Raw genomic sequence first — 15,671 nt, 5'->3', positions numbered from 1 at the left:
ACTTAGTGACCAGCTTCCAAAGACTGGGGAAGATTAGGAAAGGAGAAAATAGCAACTATACAGGAGAGAAACTTGACAACCACCACCTACCTCAGCAAGTGATGAAGGTTAGCAGCGCCAGTGACAGGTCACACAGATATAATGTACCCCCGACAGGTTAGGATGAGAAGGGCAATCAGCTCTGTGGTAGTCCTTTCTAAAACTCACAACCTTGGTCTAAATATGAGGAAAACATCAGAAAGTCTGAAACTGAGGAACAGTCTACAAGATACCTGCAGAGTACCCTTTAAAACTGTCAAGGTCATACACATTAAAAAAAAAAAATCAACAACAAGGAAACACTGAGAAACTGTCTCAGATGGTGAGAAAAGAGACATGGTGGCTAATGCCATGGGCATGCCGGATGAAATCCCGAGATAGAAAAATGTGCATGACTTCAATACCTGGGAAGAGCTACAGGAAACCTCAGCTTCTGTGCTCACTTCTCTACCCATATAGTTTCTCATTTTAAAGAAGATTATTTTATTTTGAAATGGTAAGAGTGATGGGGGTATATGCACTTCCGGATGCAGATGCCCAAGGAGGCCACAAGAGGGTGTCAGATCCCAGAGCTGGAGTTACAGACAGTTCTAAGCAGCCCGATGTGAGTATTGGTATCTGTATTTGGGTTCCCTTCAAGCTCAGTATGTTCTCTTATCTGGTAGCCAAATCCCCAGCCCCTAATTTATTTTTGACGTAAATGCTATAGATAAATAAATTACCAATCTAGGACATACTGGGGGGAAGGGTATAAGCTCTGTACTTATTGTCTTTGTATGTTTTCTATAGATAAAGTATTCCAAGTATGGTGGTTTGATTATGTTTGACCCAGGAAGTGGCCCTAGTAGGAGGTGTGGCCTTGTTGGAAGAAGCACGTCACTGTGGGCGTGGGCTTTGAGGCTCCTATGCTAAGGCTCTGCCCAGTGTAGAAGAGAGTCTCCTGGTTGCTTTTGGATCAACATGTAGAACTCCCAGCTCCTCCAGTACCATGTCCACCTGCATGATGCCATACTTCCTGCTATGACAATACCTCTGAAACTGTAAGCCAGCCCCAATTAAATGTTTGCCTTTATAAGAGTCATTTGATCATAGTGTCTCTTCCCAGCAGTAAAACCCTAACTAAGACAGGCAGAGACCTGGGATATTGCCTCTGAACAAGGAACAAATTTGAAATATAGAGTATCTGAGCCCCTACTCTCTCACCCTTCCCTTCCTCCCTTCCCCCAAGGGGAAAAAAAAATCTTCCATTAGTCCATTATTATAGCACAATGGAATGTTCAATTTCACACACTGTGTGACATTCTGTGCCAACCAGAATAGTTAATGCAACTTTACATTTATGACTCTGCTTGGGTGTGAATTATTGTGTTTATGAAAATCTCCATATTAATGTCTGATTGTAAATCATTCTGCCGGCTCCCTTTATTAATAGCTCAATTCCCACTACTTACTGCCGCAAGCCCTCAGAACCCCACCACTGTACTGGAGAGGGCCCTTTCCTATTTGCTTGCCATCAGCATGTAGATATTGTAGACTTTGCACTAAAGCCTCTAGCATCTGAACTGATCTTTTTTGAAAAGTAGATGGTTTCCCTGAAAAATATCATCTTTTTCTTTTCTGCCCCCTGTTTCTTACACTTCAGAAACCCCACCAGGAAGTGATTTGGACAGGGATTCTGAAGGAACACAGACCAGGTATGAAATCACTGACCTTGGTGAATCATGTGCTTTGCATGCAAGTCATACCCCCTATTCCTGTTCATCTGCTTGATCCCTTAGTCCCCAGCTGGTGGCGCTGTTTGGGAGGCTTATGGAGCCTTTAGGACATACAGCCTTAGAAACCTGTCGTCTGTGGTAGCACACTCTTGCCACCATGCCTCTCCAGCCATGGTGGACTGTAACCCTCCAAACTGTAAGCTGAAAGAAATCCTTCCTCCCTTGGGTTGCATCTTATCAAGTATTTGGTTATGGCAACAAGAAAAATATGTTATCAAATTTTGGTTTCCTTACCTGTAATGGGCTTATATCATACAGATTGGTTGGAATTACTGGGATGATAGTTAGGACATGGAAAGAATAGGTCCCCACCCTTAGGAAGCCTCCAGTAGTCCCTTTGCTACAGTATCATATTGACAAGCAACAGTATTGCTAGTGGACAGAATAGAGGTATTTGGGGGTGGCAGCTGGAAGATCTGGGCTCTTCTAGTTTTAGACCGGTGACATTGCAAAGTCACTGAGTATCTCTAGCCTGGCAATTTTCTCACTTGTAAAATGAGGAAGCCACAATTCTTAGGCTTTTCCCCAGAGCCACGATCATGCAAATAGGTAGGTAGTTACACCCCTGACCAGGGACCCATCATTCTTTTTCCATCCCGTGGATGACCCCTTGTTTCAGGCCAGACAGCCAGACAGCCAGACAGCCAGACAGCCAGACAGCCAGACAGCCAGACAGCCAGACAGTGGCTCAAACAGGAATGGCTCACAGAATCTTCAAGAAAGGGCTAGCCTTAGCTTTCCCATGCCTCCTAGAGTGTAACAATTGGAATCATACCCCTTAGCTCAGCTCCCTCATTGGCAGGAGGGGAAATATGAAGTCTCCGAGGGCCAGGATTTTATGCTCCTGTAAATCATTCAAGCGGCCAATATTTTCCTTTGCTGCACTCCTCTCACCTCATAGGATTTTTTTTTCCTGCAGTGAAATCTGTTCCCTCAGCCTGGAAACATGGGCACTTTATAGAAAATCTTTAGCTTGTACCAGCACAAATGGATGGTTCTTATTTGCTGTCTGCAGTTCATGGTGTTGCAAAGGCGTTGCCAAAAACTATCAACTGAGATGTAAAAGCAGAAAAAAAAAATGGATAGGGACAAGAACGCCAGCACATCGGCGTGCTCACACGAACATTTACAAGCGTGATCAAGCCAATGAAGGACAGGTTCCATAAAGCAACCATCGAACTCATAACCCACACGCTGGCTCAGGATCCCTGATGCATGGACGGAGGGAGGCACGAGGCAGTGAAATGGAGTACTAGGAAAAGCCTACTCTGACAACCTCAGTCTTATGCTGTAACACTGGAAATGACTTGACTGAAAACACCCCACTGTCAGGGCTGGTTTCCCGGGAGGTTGTTGCAGGAGGATCACAAGCTCAAGGTCATCCACAGCTACAGAGTGACTTCAAGGCTGTCGCAGACAACTTAGTGAGACCCTACCTCCCTCAAAGCAAAAAGGACAGAGGGCTGAAGGTATGGTCAGTGGCCAAGCCCCTCTCTGGCATAAGCAAAACCCCAAGTTCATTCTCTTATACTGTCAAACCAAACTTAAAAGACAAGCTGTGCCTATTGTGTAATTTTTAAAAAGAAGGAAGAATGGTTTGATCCTCTGGAATTCTATTAGTGATAGAGACTTCCTTATGACATCTTGCTGTACAACTTAAGGGGACTGGACTTGGACACTTGCAATACCTCATGTGTGTATTTTTCACTGTGTACTTTTGGGGCACTGGTTTACAGATGTGGACCCTCCATGCCGCATCTCATGCTACCTCTCTTCCTCTTCCCTCCATTATTGCCCCCTCCCCTCATCCCATCCTCCTGCTCCTTCACTTTTCTCTCCTTTTCTTTCTCCTTCCTTTTCTCCAACCTCTCCCCTCTCCCTTCCTCTCCTTCCCCTTCTCCTTTCTCCCCTGCTCCCCTCTCTCCTCCTCCCCTCTCTCCTCCCCTCCTTCCTTCTCCTCCTCTCAGGCAATCCTCTCTTTCCCCCTTCTGTATCTGTTTCTAGTTTGATAAAACACTGAGGCCAGCAATGATTTCTTTCATCTTACAGATTACAGACACTTGTTGAGGAAAGCCAGGGTAAGAATTCAAGATCATAGTTCCTGAAGCTGGGGCCAGAGAGGAATGCTGCCTTTTGGCTCACTCTCTGGCTCAAGTTCAACGGTCCTTTCTTACCTGTCCCATCTGCCTAGGAACAGCACCACCACAGTGGGCTGAGCTCTTCCACTCGAGTCATGAATCAAGAAAATGGCCCACTACACGCTAGTCTAATGGAAGCGATGCCCCAACTGAGGGGCCTCTCTTCTTGGGTGTGTCAACCAAAGTCAGCCTCCACAGTGTTATCTGCTACACTAAACCCAGACATTCTTAATTCCTTCATCAGAAGGAGGAGGGGGTGTGGTATATGTGAGCAAACTATGTGTGAAAACGTCATAAGAGAGCCTGTTAATGTGGGCACTTGCCAAAAATATTAATACTACCCAACTAGGGAGGGGTGGCTCCCATTGGTTCCTGCTGCTTTGGTCCTATCCTGGCAACCGCACGCCATTCTTTCTCATTCCAGGTCATGCAATCTGAGGGCTCCAGCTGACCTAGCCAGGCCCAGACCCCTTAACTGACACTGGCTGTCTCCACTGCCACCGAGGCCACCAGCCCAAACTCATCCAGAAAGATTAGTGCTCAGGTCTCTTTCCCTAAACACCAAGTCCTAGGGGCAGACAAGAAGCTGCCTGCCCCTCCTCCCTTGACCCACGATGACTGCAGGATGGTCTGAACAGAGGCAAGCTAGGGCTTCTGGATCAAGGAAATCCCTTTTGTGGAGGAAGCACCACGCAATGACTCCATTTCTGGCTGCTGGACACCCTTTCCCTTCATCATACAATGAGTTAGCCATCCCCCTGCCTCAGGCTTCCCAGACTGTCCAGGAGGTGAAGTTACTGTGACTGTTTTCTTTTTGTTCCTTTTAGAAGAGGTGTTTGTTGAGCGAATCCTTGGCTTCCTGGCTGGAAGCTGGAGGCTGACTCTGCTCACCCGCGCTAATTAGCTAAGCCAGCTGGTGCACTGGGAAGGGTTTTTTTTTGTTTTTTTTTTTCCTTTCTGGGCTCCTGGGTGTGTTTCTTTTTTTAAACATGATCAATACCCTCTCCGGCTGGGCTCCCCTGCCCGCTCTCCATTGTTCTCTTGTTTCCATTGTGTCTGAGTCCTGCTCAAGGACTCGAGAGTCTCCTAAGACACACTTCTCCCCCTAACTGGCACTGAGCCTGGAGCCAGAGCCCCGGTTGTGTCCAGACCTCCCTGTCCCATGTCTGCAGCTTGCTGCACTTTATAGTAGCGGTTGACTGAACCCCCCAAGAAGCCACATGGGTGCTAGACAGCTAAAGATGAGAAATATCTGTGAGTCCAGGAGAACCCACTTCCCCTCTGGATCTCTGCTTACTGGTTTGAAGTAAGTATCCATCCTAGGTCTGTGTGATGCTCGACTCCCTGGCCATCAGAGGGACCGTTCCTGAAGGTGTAAGGAATATGAGGACATTCTCGAAGGGGGTTTCAGACCTCTGTGCAGACGGTAGGTGGACCATGCTCTTCTTGGCCAGGTGTGCTGGGATGAGGGCCATGGTCACTATGGAAATGCTCAGATTACCCAGCTTGGTCTCCTTGCCTAACCCTCTAGAGTCCCTCTGGTTTTATTTTATAGAGGACAGAGATCTCTCACAAGCTCTCTCCCCTCACATTACTCCAGTTACCCCCAAACTCCAGAGGCTGCAGATAAAATGTCTATGCTAGTTCAAACACAGCTCAATGGACAGATTGTTCTGGGAGGTTATATTTTTTTCCTACTGTTTTTAATAAGATCCACATTGTCTTCTGGAAATTTCTGACAGACCAAGCGCAAGGGAGACTTTCAGGTGTCTCTCAAAGCCACCAACTTGGTGTTTTACCTATAAAAAGAGGCAATAATAATATCTTCCTTTTGCTGAAAACTTTGTAGGTAACATATTTTCCAAGGAAAAATATACCTTATTGATCCTTGGGATGTAATTTTACAGAATCCCAGAGGTGTTAATAAACTTGCCCAAGGTCACACAGATAATATGTAGGAAGCTCAGGATGAAGCCCTGGGCCTTCTCCAAGACCCTCACCTCTTCTGTGTCCTGACCCAGCAATTGGATACTAAGACATTTATCAACTCGGGTGACCACAGGACACAGGGTGAGAAGACCAACCTCAGGGAGAAGCTTGGGCTTCTAGATCCGAACCAATGTTCTACTGAAAAGTAAATAAGCGAAAGAGACCCTCCAAGCCTCTTACCCCGCTTCACAAAATTACCATGAATGCTCTCGCAAACACTTTGAAGACTACAAAACACCCCAGAGATATTTAACATCACGTTTTGTTTTGATATTGGCTGAGACTGACAGCCAAGTTTCCTCTGTGCATGGAACAGTATCACCCCCTACCCTGTCAGGTATGTGTGTGCTGGCTTACCCTCCCCAGGCGCTGGTCCCTGTAACCATTACCAACTCCTCTGCTGGGTCTCCCCAGAGGACCCAGAGGAGCCTGGAACGGCTGAGTCAGCTGCATTTTCTCCTGTCTCCAGCTCTCTTAAACCTGCTACTGAAATTGGCTCTGTGGTACCTGCGGCTTTACTTGCCATCCAGCCGGTCCCCTGGGGTGGCCCCATTAATCACATTCGCTCTTTTCCCTCTCTTGGCTGGCTCTGAGGACAGCAGGTACATGTGTGGAGCCTCTGCTTGTAGGTGTGTGAGTGTGTGGACGATACCTCCCTAGAAACAGTTGGGGACTAAGTTTTTCTGCAACACAGTGAGTGAGTTACTTCTTTTCTGATAACCACACACCATCCCATTTCTTCCGAGGAGTGACAGGCCCCCGGGGGCTGAAGCATCTCCTAGACTGGGAGAAACCATCTATTTTTGTTCTTTTCTAACTCAGCTCCTGGAGATGTCCTGCAGCGGCCTGCCAGGGCCCTCTGCTATTAAGAGCATGCTCTCCCGGGACCTTCTGGTTCTGGGGCTCCCCCACATTTTAAGTGGACTTCTCAGCCCAGGAGGCTCTAGCTCTCTCTTGAAGGTGGGACACACTAGAGTCTCTACCTCTGTGAGGTGTCTGAGAGCAGCCATCCCCTCAGGGGGTCTGGGGGCACAGCCTGAAGCAGCCTGTCTTTACACAACAGTTCTTTGAAGTCTTGTGTTTTATCTTCAGAATTCGTGTGGCTTCTGTGTTCCATGCCATAATGTCTAGCTGTTTGTTTTCACAGAAGTATGCTTTAACCCCTAATCTTCAAGTAAAATGGAGGCCCCCAGGAAGATAGTCTGTGTTTATCCCGTGCCTCTATCCTGCCTGGCTTGCCACAATACACCCCCAGGGGTACAAGTACTCTAGTTCTGGAAGCAAGCACAAGGTGATAAGAGTAACAGTAGACCAAGCCCGTGGCCTCCCAGCCCCCCTCCCCAGACATCTGCAAATGAGCCTTGCCTGTCTGCGGTGCCCATTTACCTTTTGTTCCGGAGAACGTGGACTGATGAAGAATGGAGATGCCAGGAGCACCGCACCGATCCAAGTCCTCAGGAAGGTTCAGGTGTTTGTAGAATAAATTTGGATTTCTTCTTGCCTTAGTTTAGCATTATCATGGGCAGGCTTTAATTAGAGCTGGGCACATGGAGACCAAGCAGTGTGATATCTTCTCTCAACAAACGAATGAGTGAATGAATGAATGAATGAATGATCCTTCTGTAAGAAGCTGCAGGGTAGTAGCTGAGTCATCATTTTGTTCACCTCCCTATCTTTTATACCAGCCTGGGAGGGGGAAAGGAAACTGCTTTGTAAGGTAGGAAGGTTTCTTCATGGATATGACCCCAAAAAAAGTTGGGGGAGAAGAAAAGCCCCTTCTTTTACTCGTCATCTCAAGAGGAAGGCCAGATAAGAAGCACACTGATGACGTTCAGGTCAAGGGGACCAAGGAACAGAAGTCTAAGGACCCCAGAAAACAGCGGGTAAGAGGAAGCCTTCTGGATAACCAAGCAATTCAGTCTTGATGGGACAGGGAGGGAAAAGTCCCCAAAGGCCTGCCTGATAACTCTACTTGACACACTGTGTCAGACCAAGGTAAGGCAGTCCAGGTGATGTGACTAGTTCCTTTCTCCCCGACCCCTCACCATTGTCCCCCAAAAGTGCAGCTCTAGGAGAGATCAATTGTGAGACTCAAAGACTCTCCCTGATAATATATCTGAGTATTTCTTAGACAGTAGGGGAAACAGTGCAGCCTGGGATTTAGCCTGACACAACAAAGCCAAGCCTTTATCACACAGGCGTATAAGGAAGCCAAGTGCAAGAGAGCTGTAAACATCTCGGAGCTGCTCTGCAGAAGGCCCATGTGGAGACACATTTCAATGGGGGGCTCGGGGATGGGGAGCGAAGAGGAAGCTTGGCAACTCACATCGCTTTGATTTGCAGGGAGCAGAGCATGGGTATTTCAAATCATTTCCTTTTCGTTAGTACCTAATCTCCCAGCTGTTCTCTGAGCATTGGCTCAAATACTAGGAAACAGTGGGCCTCAAATGTAAAAGCCACAGGCTCCTTTAAATTATGTTGTCTTGCTACATTGGTATGTCATGTCAACCCAAACTCCTGTGTGGCTTCTGGGAGAAGAGAATTTTGTCTGATGATGAATTTAAAGGAAAATGAGTCTTTTTTTTTTTTTTGTCTCGTTCCCCAAGGCCACTTGATGTTAAATATAGCTTGGGCTCTGGTCTTATTTTGAAGACTCAGAAGTACCCTGGGGGAGTTTTATATCATGATTATTGTCTTTGATCCTTCTAATACTCTCCGGGCTATAGGGTCTAAAGTGACAAGGATCCACTTAGATACAGGGACATGGAGTCCATGTCTCTCGCCAGAGTTTCAGGGGAATCTTTGTCCTCATTGTACCAACTGAATCTTGAGCTTTGAGCGTCTGTCTCTGCTTTTAAAATCAACTCATTTAGCCCTGTGCTATACATGCTATTGGTCCATTTTTTCTCCTATGGAAACTGAGGTTTAGAAAATCAAGTAACTTCCCCAAAGATCCTCTCTTTGAAAGGTGCACCACCAGGGTCTGACTGGTGGCTCTTTCTCTTCCGATGTAAGTTTTCATTCCTGTTTCCTGTATCCATTGGCTCCTCTGTTTATAAATTTAAAGCACATGCATTGGGTATCTACTGTGTGTCAGGCTCCAGAGATGCAAGGATAACTTAGATATGGTCCCTGTGCTCAAAGACTGCAAAATCTAGTGGAACTCAGTCTTGTCTTGAAATATTTATTCGGCAAATATTTAACATTTAGTTGAACAAACAGGGAGCCTTATTGAGCTCAGGGCTCTACTGGCTGTTTTCCTGCCCCACAGTTGTTGTTGCTGTTATGTTATGAGTTGGCGACATCTCCATTAACTGTCCTCAACAGGCAGGGTGAGACAAGGGACTCACCGGCAGACCTGTTCACTGACTCACTGGGTCTGGAACGAGAAGGAGAAGCGGGCAAGTGTATTTTAGACCATGGTGGGTGAAACCTCTGAAGCAGCCATGAAGCAAAGCCTTACGGTCCTCTAAGTAAGGGTAGATGAAGCTGACGGACATTGCAAATACACCAGAGGTTGAGAGTGCGTCCTTTGGAGGAGCTCCTGCTATTGAACTGGCCAGATGTTCATTTTAACTCCTCCTCTGCCCTGGCGTTTTGGGAAAACCTTCTAAGAGACTTCATGTCTAGCCTCCTATCGCTTCTGAATATCAGACCTAGCAAGACGACTCCATTAAAAGCACTGGCTTGCACAAGTTTGATGATCTAAGTTCCAGCCTGGAACCTGAGGCGAAAGGAGAGCCCCAGCTTCTGAACATTGTCCTATGACCTCCACATGGGTGCTGCAGCACATGTGTACACTCACACGTTTTACCACATACATCACACATGCAAACACATGCAATGCAGTTTTTAAAAAAACCCTCTGACACTGCCTCCCACTCCTCTACTGCCCTCTACACTCAGCACTGCTGTGCCTTGGCCTCACCCCTGACACCCGTTCTTAGAGCCCTTGCCTGGCTCTCTTTCAAGTCTCTTTGAATCGATATCACATTGTGAATACTCCCTGTTGGATGTGTTAAGTTTTTCCCTTAGTCCTGATTCCTTGAACCCCAGGTTCAGCTTAATTTGTAGCACATATGTGGAGGATGGTCAGAGCATGTTTTAAGAAGAGAATAGTGATTGAAGAAAACAAAGGTAAAAGAGAGAGAGAATAGAAAAGAGGCCGGAGATGAAATATGCTGAAATGGGAAGTGAGTGGTGAGTCCAAGGAATCTAGTAGAAATCCTTGTAGTCATGTCAAACCCCATCTTGAACACACGCGTCCAGATGGCCAGGGAGGTCAGCTCCCTTTTTACACTGCTCAGAACGATATCAGCACAACTTCTGTAGCAGAACTGAGTGAGACAGCTTCGTGGTGGGTCAGGCCTTCAGTGCGGCTGAAGGGTGGATGGACAAGGGTGTCTGCCAGCTAGCTGGGGTGTCATTAGGATTCAGGAACTATGACGAGCCCTAGCTCCCTGTCTGTTTCATGAACTGAGCATCACACTGCAGGACAAGAGCAGCCTGGGCTGAAGAAGGGAGTGAGAGGCAAGGCCATTCCTGCAGCTGCAAGTTAACAGTGGACAGATTTCACACTTGGAGAACAGTTTTCCCCTCGACGCATTATCTGGGCCATTTCAAAGCCCTTTTGTTTGGGCTAAGCTGGTTGTGGGTGATGTTTGCAGTTGGGAACTTGCAGAAAAGATGTATTTTCCAAGCAGGGAGAAGGTCACCTGGGCAGAGGCCATTATACTGAGCTGTGGTTGGGTTGGAGTTTCCGGAATGCCGATCGATGTGTTCCCTGGCATTACTCAAGTACTGGGATTAGAGTGTGAGCCAAGAAAATGCTCTTCAAATTGGTTCGCAAGTCACGTGACCCAGCAAAGTCACTCTTTCATTTACCCTCAGTCTCTTCTGCGAGTAAGGAAAAGACTGATGGGGAGCTGTTCCTGTTATCACTGCTGTGTGGGTTGGTGGGGTGAACCCAGTGCAGAAGTCTCAAAGAAGTGCAGAGGTTTCTGAGGCTTGGGAGAGAGACAAGAAACAGGAGGTAGAGTTGACGGTTACTGAGAGATGGATCAAAACGGAGGCTGGCTAGGAAGGAGCTGGTGTGGATGGAACACTGGACATTGCTCTGTGCATCTCCATCATCTCCACATTCATTGGTTTCACACAACTGACCCTTGACCTTGGGCAAACATTGGGAATGAAGCCAACCTCCCTTTGCGATTTTTGATAAGTTTGTACATAACCTGTTGAACTTACACATTCTAGTTGTTCCTAGTGTCCTAGCTTAGTGGGGTGGAATGCTGAACTGGGGTGTTGAAGAGATCTCAGTGAAGGGACAGAGCTTAGAGCTGGCTCCTAGGACTGACTTTTTCATGATCTGCCTAGGGCTGACTTATAGGGTGGGAGAAGGAACTCAAAGGATTTATCAAGAGAGACTGAGAAGATGGCTTCCATTCCAGCGCCCCCCGTGTAGGCTACAAATGTTGTTCTTGAGAAGGCACTGCTTTGGAACGGGAAGTCCCCTGGGAGCAACACTGAGAAGGGCGTGCATCTCCTGAGCAGAAGCTGCATCCTATCCAAACCAAGTGCCCCTCTCTTCTCTCTATTGCTAGAGCCTTCCTTGCTGTATCTGTGGTGGCCTCAGCTGAAAAAATAAATAAATAAACACGAGATGGGGTGAGAGGTTGGAGAAGGGATGTGGCAAAAGACAAAGAGAGAGAGAGAGAGATTGATTTCTGGGTAGGATTTATATCTTTTTGGCTTTTTCAAAGGTAAATGAACAGATTGTTGTTTTTTTCCCACTTGCTGCTGAAAGTGTGCATGCACCTCTGTTATGTATAGACCCTTTTAAAGGCTCCTGGAAGCAATCCCTAGTATTTCTATAGGTGCAGACAGATAATTGAATGCTTTCAAAGACCACTGCGAGACAGGGAAAGTTCAATTTTGCTGTGTGCCGGTGCCGGCATTGACTGAGCAGGCCACATGTGTTTTTCTGAGGAAGTTGGATTTCTTTTTTGGCTTTTCTTTCCTCTCCTGCCCTTTCACCTCCTGTCTCCCCACCTCTGATGAAGCACTTAGGCTGAGGAGAAAGAAACAATGCATAATCACCCTAAAGTCACGCCAAACAAACACAGCCAAAGCTTCTAGCTACTTCTCTGGCTGAGAATGAAAAGCATTGCCTCTTCGCTCCAGGGTCTGACAGACAGGGGTGCCTTCCTGCTCAGCTATTATTAGAGCCTGCATGGCAGAAGCTAAGCAGCTCTGGGCGATGGGGGTTCTTGTTTTAATTTGTTGCCTATGCAGGCAGAACAAAGTGACATGGGGAGAGAGGACAGGGGATTTCCTCCTACGGTTATTTCTTCACATGGCAGCCATTGTGTGCATGTGCCTCTGTGTGTGTGTGTGTGTGTGTGTGTGTGTGTGTTGGCATGGACAGAGTTATTCATTTATGAGTATTCTTGTGGGTTTGTGAGTATGCATGTCTGTGTGTGTGTGTGTGTGTGTGTGTGTGTGTGTGTGTGTTGGCATGAACCAGGATGTCCATTCATGTATGTATTTGTGTATGGGAACATGTGTTTGTACATATTGGTGTGTCCAAAGATGTCCATGAATTTCTGTACTTGATCAATGTATATGTGTGCACACACATGTATATGAATGCATTCAGGGGCCAAGGTGTGAATGGACCTTATGGATAGAACAAAAATGTGTTGCTTCATGCTCTTGTCTACTCCTTTTGGGCACAAAAAGGAGGTGCCCGGTCTAGGGCTTCCAGCTGCTGGTCATTAAGGTGTTGGTCTTCCATGTGCAGCCCAACTACTCCACGGAAGTTGTTTCTCATAATTCTCACAGTGGACCCAGGGGGAAGAGATTATTATTAACTTATTTTACAGATGCTGAACTTTTGGGCACAAAGAGGAGTTTTGATGGAAGAAAGTAGAGACAGCCCATGCCTCCAAAATCAAAGCAAATTCAGTTGACATTGGCTGTCAATCTGTACAAAGGATACCCACTTTAATTACCCAAACACCCTTTCAAATATTGTCATCATCTTATAGATAAAGAAGCTGAGGCTCAGAGATATTGAGACAATTGCCTAACATCTAATTTCAACTTGTTCTAACTTCAGTTCCATTTCTTCTTGGCTTATCCCATTGGGTTCTAGGATGGTATTGAAAGAAATCCTCTTAAGGTTACAAATAAAATGACTGGAGAAGATTTCAGCAAGGTTCTTTCCACTGGTGGGCAGAGGTGGACATAGCACTCCTGCAGACTAAGGGACAGGGATGTCCTGTGTTTCTGGCAGAATACTACCTACCACCAAGAGTAGAAGCCATGCTCACCAAGTTCTGGGCATTCTACTATGAACTCTGATCCCATGTTCTCCTGCTGTCTTGCTGTCCACTAAAGAATACCATTCATGCTCTCATGGTTGGAAGTATCTTCATATGGGACACTTCCAGGGTTCTAATCAAACCCTTCCTTCAAACTGGATGGCTTTATCTTTCCTGGAATTATAGACAGAGCTACTCAGTGCCTGACTTTAAGGTGTGATCATGGAATCCTGCAGCATTCCGGGCCCCGCTGCTCTCTGGCCTTCTAGCATAAACAGAAACATCAGTGGTGCCAGCTCACATCATTTCAGTGTTCTGAGGAGCATATAGGAGCACCCAGGGAATAGAGATTATAGCTAACTTATTTTACAGATGCTGAACTTGAGGCTTGGCAATGTTGAAACAGTCCAACCTTATTCGTGTTCCAGGAAGTTTGCTGATAATTCTCCCTATACAGTCCATTTCAGAGTTGGAATGCTTTCAACACTCTTTGAAGCCCAGGCCCTTTCTCTACTTTCTATTTTCTGCCCCAAGGTATGGGCTAGGAGTCTTCCCCCACTTCCCCTCATTCTTCATTTCTCTAGAACCCTTGCAGATTTCAAGAGGCTCCTACTGCTGTGTCACCCTCCCCTGGAGACTAGGGTCTCCCTGCCAACATTTGTCAAAGCTGCAAGGAGGTTCTGCTATGTAATCCTGGTAACAAAAAGACAGCTCCTTCTGCAAGGAGACCTCTGAGCAAAGCTTCTCTTGTCTGCTTGCTCAGTCAAAGTCAGTATAGATAAAAAGCATGGGCTCGGGAGCCAGAAGATTCTGTGTTGAAAGTTGATTGCCATCAATTTTTAGCTACACCTTGGGTAAAACAATTGGATATTTATGACTTGACCACCAGGTCTATAAAATGCAGATAACAACAGCATGTACCTCAAAAGATTATTCTGCATCCGAAACAAACTACACAGGCAGGATTATTAGCAAAATTCCTAGAACACAGTGAGCACTAGGTACCTGTTAGCAGATACCACTGCAATAATATTGGTATCTTTTACAGAGTCATAGATTTTAGGTCTACAAGAAAAATGTACAAGTCACTAGATTGGCCCAAGATCCTATCCATAGACAAATAGAGGATCTGTGATAAGGAGTTTTGAATTCAAATCTTGTATTTAGCATTTACTTCTGCTATCTATCACTTTGGATGTCTTGTTGGACCAGTCTAAGCTTCATTTACTGCATATGTAAAGCAACAGTTGTAATAATAAATATTGGCCTATTTCCTGGAATTGTCAGGATCAGGTTAAGGAATGCCTTGACAAAGAAAGATGGAATTTTGCATAAAGAATAATTGATTGGTCCCGGAAGACAAGCATGACTCAAACAGATAGAATTGTTTAACCAGGGAGAAATTCCTCCCCCACAAATGGTCCCAGCAATCCACAACCTGAGGTGCAGTCTCCACCATTATGTTCCTGTGACTAGCCTAGGAGAATAGGCCCCTGTCCTTGAGCAAATGAAGATTTGGAACCAAGCAAAAAAAAAAATGCAAACAATAACCAAACATGTCTAACCAAAATAAAACACAGCAACAGAAGATAAAGGAGTAAAGGGTCATAGTACCAAAAGACAAAGGAAAGAGGAGCTGGGAAGCCTAACCAAGCCACAAACTCTCACCACAGTGAGAACACGAACAGGTCATACCAGCCAAACATGGGCTAGATGGGGGCTATGAGCAAACACTGTATTTAACTCTCACTCCAGCTATAGATCAGGCAAGAGTCATTTGCTCTCCAAGTTACTCAGGAGGGGACATTTATGAAAACATCTCTAAGCACCCCTTCCTTTGACAACATACATGAACATGCCAAGTTCACCACTTCCTAACATCTGGCACTTCTGAGTTTAATGTATGAACAATCACTTAGTACGGCCTTACAAGCCTCGGCTGGCAGGTCTAGAGACAGGCAAGGACTTCAATCAGGATCTTCTGAGATCTTTGAATTTCAAACTCCCTTTGAGGTCAAGGAACTGCTTTTCTGTCCATCATTACCATTGTCATCACCACCACCACCACCACCACCATCACCTACTATGTGGATAGGCGTTCTGTAGATAGAATGAAGAGTATAGCTAGCTGAGGCACAAAGCAACACAGAAAATGGTCCCAGAATCAGGCGATGAAGAGCAAGACCTGAGGTCTCCTGTACTGTGCCACTAGTTACTGCTGTCCATAGCCTATCTGTCCACTCCTCGTCTCTCAATTAGTTATCATTTAGCCTAAGCTACTCCTCCCTGGGCCATGTTACTTTCTATCAAAGCCCACTTAATACTCTGACTTAGTCACTTTTCTGTGGCTGTGATCAAGTCTCCAGGCACAGGTAACTTAAAGACGGAAGTGTTTCTTTTGGTTT

This window comes from Rattus norvegicus, chromosome 8 (genome assembly GCF_036323735.1).
Source record: "Rattus norvegicus strain BN/NHsdMcwi chromosome 8, GRCr8, whole genome shotgun sequence".
NCBI lineage: Eukaryota > Metazoa > Chordata > Mammalia > Rodentia > Muridae > Rattus > Rattus norvegicus.
Note: the sequence above shows the minus strand (reverse complement) of the source record.